The following is a 21,727-nucleotide window of genomic DNA, read 5'->3' as shown; positions in this document are numbered from 1 at the left end:
ATACCCAACCAAGACGAAGCACTCACACTCAAACAGCCATACAGGCGTGTCTGACCTTTTCATGGCACACGAGGTTGCACTCGCTTCGTGTGCGTCGTCGTTACAATCGAATTTCGACTCTAACATTTTAAACAGTCATAATTTATTTCTATTACATATTTTCCATTTGATAATTTAATCAATCAAGTTTTATTTTGCAACATTCATTATCTTTGTCTTATTCTCTACATTATCCCCCTTCTCTACTCTCTTTTCCTTTTTTTTTTTGTTTTCTTTCAATTTTCAAATATTTTAATCTGAAGCACCAAAAAATACAATGTTATTCAAAAGTTATTTTTAAGATCTTGGTTATACGTAGTTATGCTGAACCTGATGCTCAATTCAATGCTTTGTTTCATATTGTAGATATCTGTCAAATGAATCGAAATTTAATTTCTCGTGGCAGCAAAAGATTCCAACTTTACAGTGGACCAAGTCGAAAACAAGTTTTAAAAAGTAAGATTTAAATTTATTGTTTGCAAACTCGAGATGTATTTTGGCTTTGGTTAATTTTATTTTATTTTTTTCCTTTTGTCTCAACTCGTATTTTATCAAACCAACTAACTCAATGTTTGCTCTGCTCAATCTTTTTTTTTTCGTGTTTTTGTAACATACATATTTTTCGTCGTTAAAATTCAGGCGGTAATTTTTTTTTGTGCTTTATAGAAACTGTTTTTTTTTGTCTTCTATTATTTTTTGTTAAGTGTATTTTATAAACAATATATTTCCACTTTTTTTTATCCTTTTGTTCAATCTACTATTAGGTATTTTTTTTTAATAGATAATGTATAATGTTTTCATCCAATCCAATCTTTGTGATCCTTGAAACTCTTTATTAGTCCCCGAAATTTTCTGATGTTGATTTCTGGATTTCTTAAATTTTATCTTCTCAAAACGTAGCAAAGTAATTTAATAATTCAAATTGCTTTGTCATTTTCAGTATTTTTATTCTGTTTCTTATATTTTTCTTCAAACTGACTGCAACTCCTAATTTTATTCCGCAACATTGTACTTCCTTATATGTGTTACTTTTTTTTTATTGTTTCCAACTTGTTTTCAGACGAATAAGTTTAAATTGATTTAGCAATCCAGGCCACCGTACTTCAAATTTTCCTCAAGTTGACACGACATGATTCGACGGTTCTCTTCCCTTTTTCTCTTATATCTTATCTTCACCGATTTTGATTTTCCGATTCATTTGTTTTAATGTTTCCATCTCATTAACTCATAGTAATGCACCAAAATGTTATTCTTTTTTATTATTTTAATGTGTTGATTTCTAGTCTATCGTTTCTTAAATTACTCTCTGAACTAACTGATGTAATCAAATTTGATCAAATTTATTAAAAAAATCCTTTTAATTTAATCTTCTCAAAAATTCCATTCAATGTTAAAATATAAGGCATTTTGATTTCCAAACTATCATTTCTTATATTTTCTCGTTGAACTGACAGATTTTTTACAAATTAATCTGAGAAAAAAAATCACTTCTATTTTATTTTCTCCATAAATGCCATATATATAAGGTTCTGAACCTTCCAAAATTATTCCTATTAGTTTTGTTCCTATTATCAAAATACAAAAAAAACACACTATTACTAATATTTTCTCCAGAAACTCAGTCAACATTTTCAAGCCTTTTCTTCAAACTGGACTGTTTTTTTGCTCTTCTTATCTTATATTTTACTCTCTCTGATTTTGTAGAATTTTTTTTGTTGTTGTTGTTTTCATCTCTTTCACTTTTAGAAATGCATCAATCTCTTATTTGTTGCTTTCCATTTTAGATCGACGATTTCCAGAGTATCGTTTTTTACATTTTCTCATTGAACTAATTGACATTTTTAACTTCAATCAAAGTTATTTTTAACTAAATTTTCTCCAGAATTTCTGTTCAATGTTCATAAATATGGCGTGTTAATTTCCATGCTACCGAATAATTCAAAAATTTTAGACTCTTTTCTTTGTTTGAGAAAATAAAATCACTTTGTTTGATTTCCTCCAAGTACCAAGTTTAAAAACTTTGAAAAACATTCCAACTAATTGAGTTCCTTTTGATAAAAAGTCACTTTGATTAAAATTACTTAATAAACTTAATCAAACAAAATGCTTGAAAATTTCAAAACCACCATCTCTCAACTAAATTACTTAATTTTTTTTTTCTTGATAAATAAAAAAACATGTTTTTTTTTCAATTTTCTCCAAAAACTCGTGTAAGTTCCCAAGCTACGCTTCTTACATTTCCTTACTGTCTAGAATATATTTTTTTTATGTAATACTTTATTTTATGCTGTCTTTAATTCTCAGAATCATTATTGTGTTCCTCAATTTATCACTTTTTTTTAATTTTCTCCAGAAACTCAGTCAAATGATCAACATAAAGCGTGTGGTTTCAAACTTTACCGTTTTTACTATTACTCTAAAAAATGCCTTAAATTTTCAAATCATCTCAGACTATTTCTCTCTTGTATTTTCAGTTCGAGAAAAAACCTTTTATTACTTTTCTCCTTAGCTACAGTTTTTTTTTAAATAATTGTTTATTATTTTGCGTTTTTTTTTTTAATCCTCGATTAAAAAAAAACATTACATTTATTTTTCTTATATTTTATTAATTCAAAATTTCAGATTAATGATCAGTTTAATGGCAGTCAAACTACCATTTTTATACTTTTTTTTTATTTAACTGACTGTAACTTACTAATTATTCCAAATTATTTTGCGTTCCTTTTTTTTTTGTGAAAACACTTCAATTTAATTTCCTCCAGAAAATCATTTTAATGGTCAAATATAAGGTGTGTAGGTTTCTTATCTACCGTTTCTTTTTTTTTCTTTTGTCAGAGATTTCCAGAGCACTCCAAAAAATTTTTTTTCAATTTTTTTTCTAGAGAACCTGTTTTTTTTATTTCATTCCTTCTTAGTTCAATAAACAAATGTAATGCGTGTAGGGTTCTTATCTTGGTTCTTATCCACCGTTTCTTACATTTGCTCCTTAATTTCTGTATTTTTTTTTTACATTGCAAATTATTATACTTTATTTTATCCTTGATAAAAAAAAAGCACTTCTTCTTGTTTATTTAGTTCGAAAATTCAGTTTATTGATCAAATATCAGCCTTGCAGCAAGCTTCCATGTATACATTCCCTTAATTTTTCAAATCGACTAAAAATTTTTTTCAAATATTTTTTTCAAAATGTTTCAAATCATTTAGCTCTTTTTTTGTGCATACAAAACTTCTATTATATTTCCTCCAGAAAATCAGTTCAATGATCAAATGAAAGGTTTGAAGGTTTCTAATCTTCCGTTTCTTACATTTGCATCTTTTGCGGACTTTTTAAATCATTTCCATTTATTCCATTATTTAGGTTAATTGTAGGAGAAAATAGCTTTTATCAAACTTTACCGTTTTTACTATTACTCTAAAAAATGCCTTAAATTTTCAAATCATTTCATACTATTTCTCTCTTGTATTTTCAGTTTGAGAAAAAACTTTTTATTACTTTTCTCCTTAGCTACAATTGTTTTTTTTTAACTAATTGTTTATTATTCTGCGTTTTTTTTAAAATCCTCGATTAAAAAAATCATTTAATTTATTTTTCTTATATTTTATTGATTCCAAATTTCAGATTAATGATCAGTTTAATGGCGTCAAACTTCCATTTTTTTACATATTTTTTTATTTAACTGACTGTAACTTACTAATTATTCCAAATTATTTTGCGTTCCTTTTTTTTGTGAAAACACTTCAATTTTATTTCTTCCAGAAAATCATTTCAATGGTTCAATGGTATAAGGCATGTAGGTTTCTTATCTACCGTTTCTTTTTTTTTTTTTAGATTTCCAGATCATTCTAAATTTTTTTCCTATTTTTTTCAGAAGAACCTGTTTTTTTTATTTCATTCCTTCTTAGTTCAATAAACAAATGTAATGCGTGTAGGGTTCTAATCCACCGTTTTTTTTACATTTGCTCCTTAATTTCTGTATTTTCTAAATCATTGCAAATTATTATACTTTATTTTATCCTTGATAAAAAAAGCACTTCTTCTTGTTTATTTAGTTCGAAAATTCAGTTTATTGATCAAATATCAGCCTTGCAGCAAGCTACCATGTATACATTCCCTTAATTTTTCAAATCGACTTAAATTTTCAAAATATTTCAAATTATTTAGCTCTTTTTTGTGTGCAAACAAAACTTCTATTATATTTCCTCCAGAAAATCAGTCCAATGATCAAATGAAAGGTGTGAAGGTTTCTAATCTTCCGTTTCTTACATTTGCATCTTTTGCGGACTTTTGAAATCATTTCCATTTATTCCATTATTTAGGTTATTTATACGAGAAAATAGCTTTTATCCGGAATCTTCGGCCATTGCTAACCAGATGCTTGTTCGTTAACCGCTCATATTCGAACACAACTTTTTGAAATTTACCTGAGTCAGCGCTCAATTACCATGTTGGGTTTTTTTTTATCCAATTCTCGTACAGAATCAGCTTGTTGAGGCTTTCGTCAACAGTTTCTTTGCACAGTTGAGGCATTCGTCAACTTTTGTTTTTAATTTATTTATTTTGGAGCAGTTGAGGCGTTCGTCAACTCTCTTAATTCTCACAGTTGAGGCATTCGTCAACTGTATCTGCCAATTCATTGCTCCCTTTGTTTTTTCAATCCTCACAGTTCTCAACTTTTTCAATCATTGCAATGCAATGCAACTCTCCTTTGTTGCTTGCTATTGTATAATGATGATTTCCATCATATTCTGATCTTTCAATCCACACTATACGTACCAACCGACTGCGCCATGTAGTAAACAAACACTGGTAAATATAAAATGTCGTCAAACGACCATTTTCTGCAAATTTACAAACCAGACTGAAGACCTGTCGTCCCCGACGAAAGTCATACGACCCGATCGGTTCAAGCACACCCACACACGCTCAAGCGCCGCGCGTTTCCGAACCGACGTTCATCAGCTTTGCTACCATCGGTCGTTACCGCTCTCTTCAATTTCTCTCTCTTTCTTTCCCAACGCTTCACGTTGCGAACACATACCCAACCAAGACGAAGCACTCACACTCAAACAGCCATACAGGCGTGTCTGACCCTTTTCATGGCACACGAGGTTGCACTCGCTTCGTGTGCGTCGTCGTTACAATCGAATTTCGACTCTAACATTTTAAACAGTCATAATTTATTTCTATTACATATTTTCCATTTGATAATTTAATCAATCAAGTTTTATTTTGCAACATTCATTATCTTTGTCTTATTCTCTACAGATACGTGACATGAAATTTGACATTTTGGCAGCAGTGGCCATAACCTGGAGTGGCCGGAGGCCCCTGGGATGTTCCGATAAGGGGACATTTGCGGAACCATAAGAGTTGGGGCAATATAAGTATCAAACTTCAGGGTTTTTGATACTGGACATGAAATTTGAAATTGGCGGAACCATAAGAGTTGGGGCAATAAAGGTATCAAAATGTAGCTGCTCCTCTGTGATGTTGCTGCACGGTTACGCAAAACGGAAATGAAATTAAATCCAGCCTCGGAATAGAGTTATCTACGTGCGTATGTATTGCGTGTACGTACACGAAAAAGATTGAGGTTAAATTTTGTACAGTCCAGCAAAACAAATGGCGTGCTAGTGTGCGTGAGAGCGGGCTTAGATAACTCTATCAGAATCACCTCGAAATTTACGAGCGATTACATATGTGTGTGTGTGTGTGTGTGTGTGAGTGTAAGCGCGTGCAGTCCAAAAATCTGTGCTGCGCCCCACTTCAGCTCATAATTTTTGGATCGTCGTCGAGGCCACATCAGCTGCAGCAGAAGAGGGCGCAGAAGGCGAAAATTTCCCTAGGCAGCCCAACGGACAAACAACGAAGAACAACCGCTGCACCGTAGGAGAAGCAAACCATAGGCCAAGGTTCCGAAGGAGAGAGGAAACCGGCCAAGCCCGCGGCCCGTCCGCTGGTTGACGAAACGAATCTGGCCGCCATCACCCCGAAGGATCGGAACTTCGGAACGAATCGCCACTGCATACCATCGGGAAAGAAGAAGAGCAGCTCCTCCACCATCGCAAGTTTAACGGACAAGAAGCAAAAGCCCCGCCGCAAGTAGCACTTAGGAACGTGGTGCTGATGCAGGTTGACCCAGACCAAAGCCATGGACATCTTCCTCAACGTTGACCGGAGAAGCGGCCCGAATGAAGCACTACACCTCGCGGAAGATTTGATAAACAAACGGCCCTTTTCAGGGCCACCAAATACCTCACGAAAGAGTTGTTCCTTCAAAATTTCCCTCTAAGAATGTTCCCTAAAAATTTAAAAAAAGATCGAATAAAAATCATTTCACCACAGAGTTAGCATGAAACCACTGTTTCTGTGTGGTAGAATGTCATACGCGCTTGTGTGTGTGTGTGTGTGTGTGTCTCGGAGAGGGAAAAATCGCCTGCTGCAAAAATGCACAAGTCAGAATAACTTTTTCGAAAATTTGGAGCCGTCGCCGATTGCTGGCAACAGCCTTCAAAAAACACTGGCTCAGAAAAAGCCCCATCGAAACGACGTTGAACGCTTCAACTTTATCCTCAGCTCAAGCATCTCCGCCGTCAGGTATTCCCGGTTTGGTTGGCTCGTCCGACCGGGAACTGCGGCCCAGCTCGAGACTACCGTGTCTGTTTCTCGCCTTCACCTTTCCTCATTTGCTGACGCGTCGTCCCTTCCTCGTTGAAAGTCGAGAGTGAAATGATTGCGAAAATGACAAATCGACCTATATTTATAGATTTTTGTTTTGGCATATCGCGGAACGATCAAATCTTGGTGGCGAATGCAGTAGGAAGGCAGAGAGAATGCAGTAGGAACGGCAAAATGAGGAAAGAATTTTGCGTGCTTGTGAAAAGAGGGGAAGTAATAGCGAAGTAGAAGTATAAAAATGCGTTCTACCCTTTCCACTCCACTTAGTTGCCACCGAGATGCTTAACAAGTCGGGTCGGCTCATAATATCTGAGCCGCAGACGGGTGAAGCAGCAGCAGCAGGGAGAGAGAGAGCCCCAAATTCTCTCTTCCGGAGAAGGATTTCTTCTGAAAAATTACCTTTATTTTCTAGAGAGAGAGAGAGAGAGAGAGAGAGAGAGAGAGAGAGAGAATCGGAGAGCAGCACCGAAGAGGGCAAATTGTGTGCGAATGCCGTAGAATGACACACCATACATACACACTCCCGTTTCATGGTACACGCTGATTGGGTTCGATGCGTCGAGTTTCCCTTCCACGGATGTTCGATTGATGTATCTAAATTCGTCACCTGAAAAGGCCATCAAAGACTGCGACCAATTACAGATACACCCGGGGACGAGCAAAACCGCCAGCGGAGGCAACTTTTAGGCAGTGGAGTAAAATCGCTTAACCTAGTAGACTGTGTGAAAATTGTTGTAGTCCTGTTGTATGGGTTAGTGCAACGAATCTACTACGAGCTCGTGTAATTGGTCACGGCCCCGGGATGCACAGCCGGGTCAGTCAGGAAGCTTCCCCCAATTCGTTCAAAGATTTTGTTTACGCCAGTGGTGGCCAAAACCTGGAGTGGCCGGTGCCCTCAAAGAAGGTTCCCCCGGGGCCTGGGGGGACATTTACAGAACCATACGAGTTTTGGCAATATGGGTATCAAAATTTACGGTTTTTTGATACTGAACATGAAAATGGCCATTTCGACAGTGGTGGCCAAAACCTGGAGTGGCCAGTGCCCTCAAAGAAGGTTCCCCTGGGGCCTGGGGGGACATTTACAGAACCATACGAGTTTTGGCAATATGGGTATCAAAATTTATGGTTTTTGATACTGAACATGAAAATGGCCATTTCGACAGTGGTGGCCAAAACCTAGAGTGGCCGGTGCCCTCAAAGAAGGTTCCCCCGGGGCCCGGAGGGCCTTTTACAGAACCATACGAGTTTTGGCAATATGGGTATCAAAATTCATGGTTTTTGATACTGAACATGAAAATGGCCATTTCGGCAGTAGTGGCCATAACCTGTACTGGCTGGTGCCCTCGAAGCAGGTTCTCCCGGGGCCCGGGGGACATTTACAGAACCATACGAGTTGTGGCAATATGGGTATCAAAATTCATGGTTTTTGATACTGAACTAAAATTGACATTACGACAGTAGTGGCCACAACCTGGAGTGGCCGGTGCCCTCAAAGCAGGTTCCTCTTGGGCCCAGGGTAACATTAACCGAAACATACGGGTTGTTGCAATATGGGTATCAAAATTCATTGTTTTGATATTGAACCTGCAAATGGCCATTTCGACAGTAGTGGCCACAACCTGGAGTTGCCGGTGCCCTCATGGAAAGTTCACCTTGGGGGAACATTTAGGACAATTTTTCCGACAAATCTATGAAACAAAATACAATAATCTTATCCCAGATTTCACTAGCAATCCAAAAACTCATTCAAAATGTTTGGTCCTATGTCTTTCGGTTATGTCTCTGACATACCATCTTGAACTTTTTGGCAATATGAGTAATAAATCGCTGGGGTAATAAATCGATAATTGCGAAATTATTGAAATTGAGAATAACTCTTTCGTAATCAATTTGAGCCCTAAAAGGGCTTTTTAATGCTTGCTGTTGAAATTTACTTGGCTGTCGCCGATGGCTGGCAAGAGCCTTGCCAAAACATTTCCCCATCGCGAACAACATTGAACCCTTCCAGGTTCGGTCTGCCCCTTCGCCGCGATGCTTCTCCGCCTTCAGCTATCTTTGTTGCCGCTGTGTCTTCCCTTCCCCGTAGACTGTCGAGAGTGATTTGAGTACGCAAATGAAATAGATTTTCGTTTTGGGATTTCGTGGAACGAAGAAATCTAGGTGGCGAATGCCGTAGGAAGGCAGAGAGAACGCCGTAGAAACGTCAAAACGAGAAAAAAGTCTTGTAATGTGTGGGAATAAATCGTTTAAGAGCGAGTTTTTCACTGATGTGAAACAGGTCGTATCGAGGTGCTCCGATTTGGATGAAACTTTCAGGGTTTGTTTGTCTATACATGAGATGAACTCATGTCAAATATGAGCCCTCTACGACAAAGGGAAGTGGGGTAAAACGGGCATTGAAGTTTGAGGTCCAAAACACATGAAAAATCTTAACATTGCTCGCATTTCCGTAAAACTTCATCAATTCCAACTCTCTTAGATGCATTCGAATGGTCTTTTGAAGCCCTTCAAAATGTGCTATAGACATCCAGGATTGGTTTGACTTTTTCTCATAGCTTTTGCAAATTACTGTTAAAAATTGATTTTTTTAAAACCTTAATAACTTTTTGCAACAGCCTCCAACACCCATACTCCCATAGGTCAAAAGTTAGGGAATTTCATGGACTATAAGCCTACGGTAATAACTTTTTGGCCAATCACAGTTTTTCTCATAGTTTTTCGATTTTTCTAGAACAAACATTTTACAACGTTAGTTTTTGCCCTGTAGACCAAGAAGACGGCACTTTTTGGTCTCAATTTTGTCATTTTCGGAATCCTCGGAAAATTTTACATTAGATTGAGGTGTTGGAATTTTGAATTTGATTGGAAAAAATGCCATTTAGAATTAATTAAAATATTATTTAGCATTTTGTCGGATTAGGGGTAAAACAAGTTTTCGCCTACTTGATACAGCATTTGACGTATTGATCATAGGGTAAATAAGATCTATTTCTTTTTTCAAAAATGATTTATTTAATTATTTTTTAAATCAAAAGTACAACTCCAATACTTCTAACTTACGTGAAATTGTTCGAGGATTCCGAATATGACAAAATTTAGACCTAAAAGTGCCGTCTTCTTGGCCTACAGGGCAAAAACTAACGTTGTAAAATGTTTGTTCTAGAAAAATCGAAAAACTATGAGAAAAACTGTGATTGGCCAAAAAGTTATTACCGTAGGCTTATAGTCCATGAAATTCCCTAACTTTTGACCTATGGGAGTATGGGTGTTGGAGGCTGTTGCCAAAAGTTATTAGGGTTTTAAAAAAATCAATTTTTAACAGTAATTTGCAAAAGCTATGAGAAAAAGTCAAACCAATCCTGGATGTCTTTAGCACATTTTGAAGGGCTTCAAAAGACCATTCGAATGCATCTAAGAGAGTTGGAATTGATGAAGTTTTACGGAAATGCGAGCAATTTTAAGATTTTTCATGTGTTTTGGACCTCAAACTTCAATGCCCGTTTTACCCCACTTCCCTTTGTCGTAGAGGGCTCATATTTGACATGAGTTCATCTCATGTATAGACAAACAAACCCTGAAAGTTTCATCCAAATCGGAGCACCTCGATACGACCTCTAGAACAAACCGAGCAGAATCTACAAATCGATGCCTCTGTGCTCTCTTATGCTAACTAGATAGGAAAACCAGCAAGCTTAGTACAAGAGAGCACAGAGGCATCGAAATACTGCCTCTTAATGTGATTCAAATTTGGTCTTGGCGGGAGTGTTGCCTCTGCGAACTCGTTACTACGAACTGTCTTACCGGTTCCTGATCCGGTGTGATTACAGGAATAAACTGGTAATTGACAACTTTGAAACGTTGCTGAACCTTCACGTTGAGTCTCAGCGCATGCTTCTATATTATGACTTTATGTCATCGTGGGAGTGGAGCCCGAGCACAACGGTACAGCGCACGCCTCCGTTAACCAGCAGCACCCTGATTGGCTTCGACACGTCCATGAAAGCCGATACTCGCGGTATCCCAAACCATCTTCTGCGGGGAGTTGTACCGTCGATCTTCGCATCAAAGTACAACCATGTTCCTCCAAACAACAGATTCTTCACCGATGGCTCCAAGCTCGACGGCTGTACGGGCTTCGGTGTTCATCATGAATCCTATCAGCTGTTCTTTAAGCTGAAGGACCCGAGTTCGGTTTACGTTGCATAGTTAGCCGCGGTTTACTGCGCACTGCGAATCATCGAGACCATGCCACCTGACCACTACTTCATCTTCACCGATAGCTTTAGCTCTGTTGAGGCTATCCGGTCTCTGAAGCCGACCAGGGAGTCTGCGTTTTTCCTCACGGAAATACGCAAAACTTTAAACAACCTGGCGGCTCAGTCCTTCAGCATCACGGTGGTGTGGGTCCGCGCTCATTGCTCGATTCCGGGTAATGAGAAAGCGGACTTGCTCGCCAAGAAGGGTGCTGAGAGTGGAGACATTTTTGAAAGGCCACCCAAGTAACATTATTTTCCAGGAGTTCTACAAGAGCTCTTCAAGATAGCTACAGCATAGCAGTTTGGACCGCGGTAGGATAAAACTCTCTTCAAGTACTCTTCCAAACTCCTGAAGAAGTTTTGAAGAGCATTTTATCCTACCGCGGTCCAAACTGCTATGCTGTAGCTATCTTGAAGAGCTCTTGTAGAACTCCTGGAAAAAATGTTACTTGGGCAATTAGCCTACAAGAATGCTACGGTTTGCCGAGGCAGCGTGCGCTCCTGGATTGGCAAAAACAATGGGACGACGACACCAAGGGACGTTGGATGTATTCCATACGACCTAAGGTGCAAAGAAAAGCCTGGTTCAAGGGAATGGACTTGACGCGTGGATTCATCAGAACGATGTCCCGCCTTATGTCGAACCATTACTCGTCCAAGGCTCATCTGTACCGTATCAACATGAGTGATACGAACTTATGCGACTGTGGGCAGGGTTATCAGGACATCGACCATCTCGTATGGGCGTGTCCAGATCACCAGGCTCACAGATTTAAGTTGAAAGATACCCTCAGGGCCCGAGGAAGACCACCAGAAATCCCGATGCGAGACGCGCTATCTCATCTAGACCTTGATGTTCTCTATCCTATCTATCAGTTCCTCTCAGATTCCAAAATATCTATTTAGTTTTCTTCCAGTTAGTTTTACTTCAGTTAGTTTTCCTTCAGTTAGTTTTCCTTCAGTTAGAATAACTCGCCTTCACACAAAGCCGTCGTTTCTGGTTTGCACCGGATGCAAAGCAAGATCGCCCCAGCAGCTGGACACCGAGTTGCGGCTGAGGACAAAACGCAAAGGCCAGCAGAGCCAACCAAGACCCCTACACAATCCCCCTTCCCATCCCACGCCTTGTCTTTAACATCAATCCCTTCCCTACTAACCCCGAGTAGGCCGCGGGTAATCGGCTCCCCTCCCACTAACATTTACACACAAGATCCTCTGTAATTATTATGTCAAATGTAATTACAAAAGCCGACTCGGTCCTAACCAGGTCCCAGTACCGAAAAGGACCTAATAAAAATAATTTTATGAAAAAAAAAAATGTGATTCAAATTTGTTGTGACGCAAAGAAAATCTTTAACACATGGTTCAGACTGGCTCTTTGTAATGAATTGGAGTCCTGATAATAGCTTTTTATTATTTCAAAATATTTCTAAAAAATTGTTCAATGCCAAAAGTTTAATTGATGAAATGATTTCAAATCAAACTGAAACGAAAATCTTGACATTACGATTAGCTGTGAAGCGTTTCAAAACTTTAGACGTTATCCAACGTCAAAATACCATAAGATCTTAGAGCAGAAATACCATAAGATCTTAGAGCAGAAATAAATAGATCTTAAGAAATAACCGTTTCGTGATTGATTTTGTGGCCAAGAAACGCAAATAATAAAACTATAAAAAAAATCATTAACTTTTGTGCCCGAAGTTCTTCGTCATGATGGTTATGCCTGTAGCATTACCACTGCACCTTTTTCTGTGTAGTTGCATCATTTGAATGAGATTATGAACTGTCAGACGCTGTTGCATTCTCTACTAGGCAGTAGAACTAGCCTCTAATCCAACGCTAAGGAAAGAGATGGATACCTCAATTGACGATGCTTTTAAGTGCAATCTATCCACCACTTGTTTACATTGCCTTCAAACCAGCAAATTTCACCATCTGAACATGAGCAGTTCTCTAGGATTTCGGTCATTCGATTTTTTTTGTATTTTTTAATCTGACTAAAACTTTTTTGGTGCCTTCGGTATGCCCAAAGAAGCCATTTTGCATCATTAGTTTGTCCATATAATTTTCCATACAAATTTGGCAGCTGTCCATACAAAAATGATGTATGAAAATTCAAAATCTGTATCTTTTGAAGGAATTTTGATCGATTTGGTGTCTTCGGCAAAGTTGTAGGTATGGATACGGACTACACTGGAAAAAATAATACACGGTAAAATTTGGTGATTTTTTATTTAACTTTTAACACTAAAACTTGATTTGCAAAAACACTATTTTTATTTTTTTATTTTTTGATATGTTTTAGAGGACATAAATGCCAACTTTTCAGAAATTTCAGGTTGTGCAAAATCATTGACCGAATTATGAATTTTTAATCAATACTGATTTTTCAAAAATCGAAATTTTGGTCGCAAAATTTTTCAACTTCATTTTTCGATGTAAAATTGAATTTGCAATCAAAAGTACTTTAGTGAAATTTTGATAAAGTGCACCGTTTTCAAGTTATAGCCATTTTTATGTATATTTTTCAAAATAGTCGCAGTTTTCATTTTTAAAATTAGTGCACATGTTTGCCCACTTTTGAAAAAAATATTTTTGAAAAGCTGAGAAATTTCTCTATATTTTGCTTCATCGGACTTTGTTGATACGACCTTTAGTTGCTGAGATATTGCAATGCAAAGGTTTAAAAACAGGAAAATTGATGTTTTCTAAGTCTCACCCAAACAGCCCACCATTTTCTAATGTCGATATCTCAGCAACTAATGGTCCGATATTCAATGTTAAAATATGAAACATTTGTGAAATTTTCCGATCTTTTCGAAAACAATATTTTCAAAATTTTCAAATCAAGACTAACATTTCAAAAAGGTCAAACATTGAATATTACGCCCTTTTAAAATGTTAGTCTTGATTTGAAAATTTCGAAAATATTTTTTTTGAAAAGATCGAAAAATTTCACAAATGTTTCATATTTTAACATTGAATATCGGACCATTAGTTGCTGAGATATCGACATTAGAAAATGGTGGGCTGTTTGGGTGAGACTTAGAAAACATCAATTTTCCTGTTTTTAAACCTTTGCATTGCAATATCTCAGCAACTAAAGGTCGTATCAACAAAGTCCGATGAAGCAAAATATAGAGAATTTTCTCAGCTTTTCAAAAATATTTTTTTCAAAAGTAAACAAACATGTGCACTAATTTTAAAAATGAAAACTGCGACTATTTCGAAAAAGATACATAAAAATGGCTATAACTTGAAAACGGTGCACTTTATCAAAATTTCACTAAAGTACTTTTGATTGCAAATTCAATTTTACATCGAAAATGAAGTTGAAAAATTTTGCGACCAAAATTTCGATTTTTGAAAAATCAGTATTGATTCAAAATTCATAACTCGGTCAATGATTTTTGCACAACCTGGAAATTTCTGAAAAGTTGGCATTTTATGTCCTCTAAAACATATCAAAAATAAAAAAATAAAAATAGTGTTTTTTGCAAATCAAGTTTTAGTGTTAAAAGTTAAATAAAAAATCACCAAATTTTTTTACCGTGTATTATTTTTTCCAGTGTAGTCCGTATCCATACCTACAACTTTGCCGAAGACACCAAATCGATCAAAAATTCCTTCAAAAGATACAGATTTTTGAATTTTCATACATCATTTTTGTATGGACAGCTGCCAAATTTGTATGGAAAATTATATGGACAAACTAATGATGCAAAATGGCTTCTTTGGGCATACCGAAGGCACCAAAAAAGTTTCAGTCGGATTAAAAAATACAAATATTAAAATTGAAGAAAAAAGACCGATTTCGTAGAGAATTGCTCACATCAGAGAATCGGGTAGGTATGGTATTGTCTGAACAAGTCGATGGTGCTGCTGTTTATGTCACGGCTGAGTTGCAAATTCGGCACTTTGGCAAAAACTGGGCAGCGTAGCTTAGGGTAGACTAGAATTTTGTGGTCACCTCAAGCTTGAAAATGTAGCACCCCCAAATAAACCAATGAAATTCCATCTACCATAATGTGAGTACCCGCCTGCAAGACAGGCATTCCCAAAAGCATTACCATGTGACAAGAAAATTGTTCTTCGCTATCGCTCCTGAAGTGCATCCCCCAAACGAACGAGCAGCAACGGTTCCCCAAATGTCCCCCAAACAACAACAGGCTGGCCTTCGTCGCCGCCGGGAGTCCTGTCGAAAAGCTTTTTCATTTGTCTTCCGAGCCTGAGCTCCCCCAGCTCCAAGAACTTCCCGTACTCTTGCCAGCTCGTTGTCGTTCTTCAGCCCAAGAAGAGCAGCAGCAGCGTAGGACGACTTATGCACAAGTATCTGATCATTTGCTCTCATGTTTACTTTGCGTCATTATTTTATGTCTTATTTACATTTCATTTGGGTTCTTCGGGTATGTGTGCTATTGGTGTATGTGTCGTTTGTCGACGCTTGGTGGCTTTCACTGCTGTTCACAGCAACACTCCCCGCCAGAGAGCAGGTCTGAAACTGTTGAAGGAGTCGTTCAGGGATTGCACTCTGCCAGTCAGCCCGGTTGGTGTGTGTGGGTGCCAAGCCCAAAACCATCTTTGTTTACCATCGTATATCGTGTTTGCCGGCTCCATAGAGTAAGGGAGAATTTGGATAGTTGGAAGGTAAAGTCTGTGTTGTTCTCTGAAGAGCCGTAAAATGGTGGGAAACTTTTCTAAGGAATCAATGCAATTTTCAAGAACCGTGCGTCTCCATCGAAAGACACTGAGCTACTGCTTTCAAAGAAGTAGCATGGTGCTTTTACGTTCTGCAGCTAAATCAACCCAAATCAACGGTACGTAAAACGCGCCCACTACCAGTTGCGATAGAGCTTGCCTGGGTGTTGTTGCTTCGTGCACACTTTTGTTTATCGATGTAGTCAAACTTAAAATCAGCATGCATGATAATTGCCTCTCTTACTGTGGTATTTGCAACAATGCGCCTCGACCATCGAGACCCACTGCACTGTGTGTGCTGAACAACACGTTTGTGGATGTAGGGAAATGCGTCTTGTTTGAAATTTAGAAATTTAGCCAGACGTAAATATTGTTGTTCCATCCTGAATAAAGTTATGCTGTCGTTTGTTACATTCTGCCTGCCTGCCTGCCTGTATCAGTGGGCGCATCTGGCATTTGAATTAGCAAGGATTCGTTGAAATGCTTTGAGAAGTTTTAGTATGAATTTAGACGTTTAAGAAAGACCAAATAACCAAATATAAACATCCAGTGCACAGTGGAAAAAAAAGGACCTAAAAAATTACCGCAACATGATTTAGCGCAAACCATCGATTGCTATACACCAAAAGCTCCGTTTTTGCACCAGGAACAATAATCCGATGAAAAATCGCACTGCACGGACCGATGGCCGGAGTACAGGCCACCGGAAGATCCGGATTTTTAGAAAAAGTGTCAAATTCTACCATGAATAGTCATGCAAAACAATCCTAGAATAATATTTAATACCATATGACCCATCGGAACCGGTTCCACCGATCTCCGGTGGCCACATCTGGAACCGCATTAGGAAACAGCGTAAACTAGGCATGCGACGTATCAAATCAAAGAAAAAAGCAGTTCACAATAGAATACATCTGACATTTTTTTTCCAAAAATCCGGATCTTCCGGTGGCCTGTACTCCGGCCATCGGTCCGTGCAGTGCGATTTTTCATCGGATTATTGTTTCTGGTGCAAAAACGAAGCTTTTGGTGTATAGCAATCGATGGTTTGCGCGAAATCATGTTGCGTTAATTTTTTGGGCACTTTTTTCCCACTGTGCAGTGTATCCAAAAATGCACATTCTGAACTTTCGAAGAAGCGTGCAAACTGCAATATTTATGAAATTTTATGTAATTTTACACCTAGAAGAAGACTGATCAAAAAAATAATCTGGATTGAATATAAAGTTTACTGACTACATTGTATAAAAGTTTATATATCTCTGGAAATTCTATATAAAACTTATCTAAACTTGATTTTGCAAACTTTTAATTCAACTAAATGTCAACGTATTACCATAGAATTGCTAAATAAACATTTTGAAGCGGATATAACACCGTTGTATCGATTGAATAGATTTTTCGTTGGAATTTCGTACCAACCCAGGTCAACATATTTGCCATCGGAAAGGGCATTCAATTTCCGATTTTTTGATACCCAAACATCTAGGTTTACTATAAAACCCACGTTTTTAAATAACTAGGTTAAATCGTTGTTTTGTTTTCGTTTTAGCAACCAAAAATGTATGGAACATGAAGACTTTCTGAATTTTTTGCTCTCGTGGATCAAAGGGTGCATTCTTTTATTACGTAACGCAGTTTAAGGGGGACGGGGTGTCGATGACCGTGTTACGCTCCATATTTTTTTTTGAGGGGTCCAAAAGCCTATTTTTTGCGTTACGTGATTAAAGACGCTACCTAACTTACTTTTTGCTCAGGTATTTAAAAACGCGGGTTTTATAGTAAACTCAGATGTTTGGGTATCAGAAGACCGGAAATTTCATGCCCTTCCCGATGGCACATATGTTGACCTGGGTTGGTACGAAATTCCAACGAAAAATCAATTCAATCGATACAAAGACCCGAATTATTTTTTTAATCAGTCAAGGATGCCTATTTGGAGTTGTGACACCGGATTTATGGTAATTTACCAATAAATAACAGTATTTATGTAAATTTTTCGAAAGGTATACAAACTTTTTTTGCACCTTTAACTCGTCAGGTTTAACTCGGTTCGTTTTGCCGTCTTCGACAAAGTTTTTGTCATAGAGCAATTCCATCTCAAATCAGGAATTTTTCTGGTACTTTTGTATCCGACCCTCTCCGATTTCAATGAAACTTTGTAGACATGTTATCCTGGGCCTGTATAAGCCATTTTTGTGTATACGGAGCCAATTGTACTCGAAAATAACATTTGAGAAGGGCGTAAGTTATTTAGATATTTTTGTATTCTGTAATTTAAAAATTACTGTAACTCAAAGCCGTTGCATCGTACCAAAAAGTGGTCAAAGACAAACTTGTAGGAAATTTGACGGGCTTTCTGAAAAAAATACACTGAAAGAAAAATACACGCCACTTATATGGGATTTTTAAATTTTTATGTTTAAAAGTTAAATTTTAAGGTGAAGTCACGATTTTTTTTCGCTCAAAATTTTTGAGGAAATAGCCTAAAATGTGACAAAAAGACTCATGAAAAATGCAGAATGGTATGTCTCTCCTAAAAAAAAACAAAAATCATTTACTAAAACTGTGTTTTTGAAAAGTGGTCTAAACGTCAAAATTTTCAAAAACCGATAGTGGGAATCGATTTTCCAGACAATTTTACATAAAAGTCTCCATATTGACCATTGTCCTAAGTCCAATCCTTGCGAAGTTACAGCAGTTTTAAAAATAAAAATGTGGAAAAACAGCTTTTTTGGTGGTTTTTGCCATTTTCTATATGGCAGATTTGATTTTTCAGTCTTGAAAATATTTTTACCGGAAAGCTCGTCCAATTTCCCATAAGATTGCCTTTGACAGCTTTTCAATTTGACTCGTTTTAATATTTACGTGAGATAATTTACCTTCCAGATTTCTACCACACTAAAAAAAATATTCTGTTTTCAGTTATGAGCAATGTAATTAAGCTTATATCTGTAAGCCCATGCATCCAATTGAAAAGCTGTCAAAGGCAAACTTATGGGAAATTGGACGAGCTTTCCGGTAAAAATATTTTCGAGACTGAAAAATCAAATCTTCCATATAGAAAATGGCAAAAACCACCAAAAAAAGCGGTTTTTCCACATTTTTATTTTTAAAACCGCTGTAACTTCGCAAGGATTGGACTTGGGACAATGGTCAATATGGAGACTTTTATGTAAAATTGTCTGGAAAATCGATTCCCACTATCGGTTTTTGAAAATTTTGACGTTTAGACCACTTTTCAAAAAAATAGTTTTAGTAAATGATTTTTGTATTTTTTTAGGAGAGACATACCATCCTGCATTTTTCGTGAGTCTTTTTGTCATATTTTAGGCTATTTCCTCAAAAATTTTGAGCGAAAAAAAATCGTGACTTCACCTTAAAATTTAACTTTTAAACATAAAAATTGAAAAATCCCATAGAAGTGGCGTGTATTTTTCTTTCATTGTATTTTTTTCAGAAAGCCCGTCCAATTTCCTACAAGTTTGTCTTCGACCACTTTTTGGTACGATGCAACGCCTTCGAGATACAGTCATTTTTAAATTACAGAATACAAAAATATTGAAAACTCTTACGCCCTTCTCAAATGTTATTTTCGAGTACAATTGGCTCCGTATACACAAAAATGGCTTATACAGGCCCAGGATAACATGTCTACAAAGTTTCATTGAAATCGGAGAGGGTCGGATACAAAAGTACCAGAAAAATTCCTGATTTGAGATGGAATTGCTCCATAAAATTTTACTAATGAATCTCACACTTGACAATGATCCGACACATTTAACGCCACTTTTTGGTGTAATTTTGAAATTTTTGCTTTTCCCCATATATTTTTGCGGTTTTTCCACACAAATTTCAACGATTAAAAGCGACCCTTAGACCTTAACCGATTTGGCTCAAAATTTGCACAGTTACTTATTTTTACCTTAAGAATCGAATCAGGAGGTATCTATTAAGATTTTCCCAAATTTCCAAATCAATTCCCGCTTTTACACTTTAAAAACCAGATGGCAGCACGATGTAACGCCATCTCCCTATTGATTTTCGAGCGTGCTGCAAAATCTGATATAAAAGATTTTTTTTTGCGGCAGATTTCAATACATTTTTGTCCTGTGGGTACTGTTCAAGTGCAGAAACCGCTGATTTTACGAGAATTCACGGGATGTCCGATCAAAAAAAAAAAATCTTGGAATCGAGAATCTAAAAAATTAACAATTTCCCGGGAATTCGGCTTCCTATATGTAGCCGATCAGTAGAGTGATTTTACTCAACAAGCTTGCCAATCACACAGTAAAAAAAGTGGTAAAACGCTGGCATGTAAAGATGGGTCGTGTAGTTATTTTTTTGTAATATTACACAGTTTAGTAGTACTGAGCTTCAGAAAGTTGCCTATCACCTTTTACACCCAAAATGTGTAATATTTTACACATTTTTAATTAATATCGCATACGCGTGTTGTTTGCATCAGCAGCTGGAATCTAGCTGTCAAAATTTTCAAACAGTTACCTAATCGCGCTAATAAAAAAAAGTGCAGAAGATTTTTTTTACAAATTTTATATGAAAATCTGTCTGAAACGCAAGGGATGTGCAGGTGAGTGTTTTTTCCGTTCTGCCTCTCCAGTTTGAAAAAAAAAACTCAAACTTTAAAACTCCTTCCAGGCCATGCAACCTTCCGGAAATCTCCGGGTAATTGGTGGCTTTATAACGACGGTCCAGAACTGATCCAACGAGGTGGTGTTTTGGAAAAAGAATAATTCCGGATTCCGAATCTAGCGATGAGTTCATCTTTGGGAAGTGTGCAGCATTAGAGAGCTGACAGGTAGAATCCAGCACCATCTGTTAGACCCGCGGTCATTCCCGGATCTGTTTCCACTCATTCAACCGGCTACATAATTGTCTTGTTATAAGGCGTATCGGTCGACATAAAATCGAGAAGGAAACGCATCTCGCACCGGTCACAATCATCCGCACCTCGGTCGAGGAACAACCGATTGGACGCGAAAAGGAAATGCACCCGGGTCGTTCACGATCATTCGTACCATGGCCGCTGGAATTCAATTCGAGAGTTTAGTTGACCTCGAGGAGGAAGTGAACCTTGCCATTACCGGACCGGTCACAATCATCCGCAGCTGGAGATCAAACTTTCCGATTCGATCTTCACGAGAATTCCGGGTGTTCGATCTGGCTGCGGAAATCAGGCTTGGACATTTCTCGGCAGCGGAACAACCCATTCGGATGAAAGTTAGCCGCGAAGAGGAATCGCACCTTGTCCACACCTGGGCACACAGTCACCAGAACCTCGGGCGCAGAACAGAAAGTTGCGCGCGAAGAGGAAAACACCTTGTCCCGGGCCATCATTCGTATCTCGGCCACGTATCAATCGATTCGAGAGGTAAGTTGTCCTCTAGGAGGAAACGTACCTTGTCACATCGGGACCATTCATCCGCAGCTGGACATCTAATTTTCCTTTTCCTTCACAGAATTGATGCGATCATGACGGAACAACGCCGGGTTTTTGAGCTGGCAGCGGAGTTCAGACCTAGACATTCCCCAGCCGCGGAACAATCGATTTAACACGAAAGTTGGCCGCGAGGAGGAATCGCATCGAGGATGCTGCTGGAAAAATTGCCAACATTAACATGACGCTGGCCGTTTGGCGAAAGTTTAAAGGTTTGTTTAATGGTGAAGAACGACCTCATTACGAAGAAATTCCGGAAACTCGTTGAAAAGTTGATTGAAATGCTTTTATTACATATATTATTCGTCGTGCAATAAATCGAATAAAAAAATCGTTCTGTTTATGTTTAATTTGACATTTCTAATTGAAAATAACCAATTCGATATCGATCTCAGGCGACAAAATGGGTTTTGTGTAATATTACACGATTTTTAGGTTACATTCATAAATGTAATTTTAAGTGGTTTCTTTCACAAAGGTGATGTGCATGCTTTTTGATGCGATTTTACCATCGCATTTTTTGCTGTGGCACAAAACATCAAAATGTCACAGAATCCCAAAAACTTTTTTTAATTCCGTCGCTAAACTACTTAC

The sequence above is a fragment of the Culex quinquefasciatus genome, chromosome 2 (genome assembly GCF_015732765.1).
Source record: "Culex quinquefasciatus strain JHB chromosome 2, VPISU_Cqui_1.0_pri_paternal, whole genome shotgun sequence".
In the NCBI taxonomy this organism is placed as follows: Eukaryota; Metazoa; Arthropoda; class Insecta; order Diptera; family Culicidae; genus Culex; species Culex quinquefasciatus.
The sequence above is the reverse complement of the archived record's forward strand: the minus strand, read 5'-3'. Positions refer to the sequence as shown.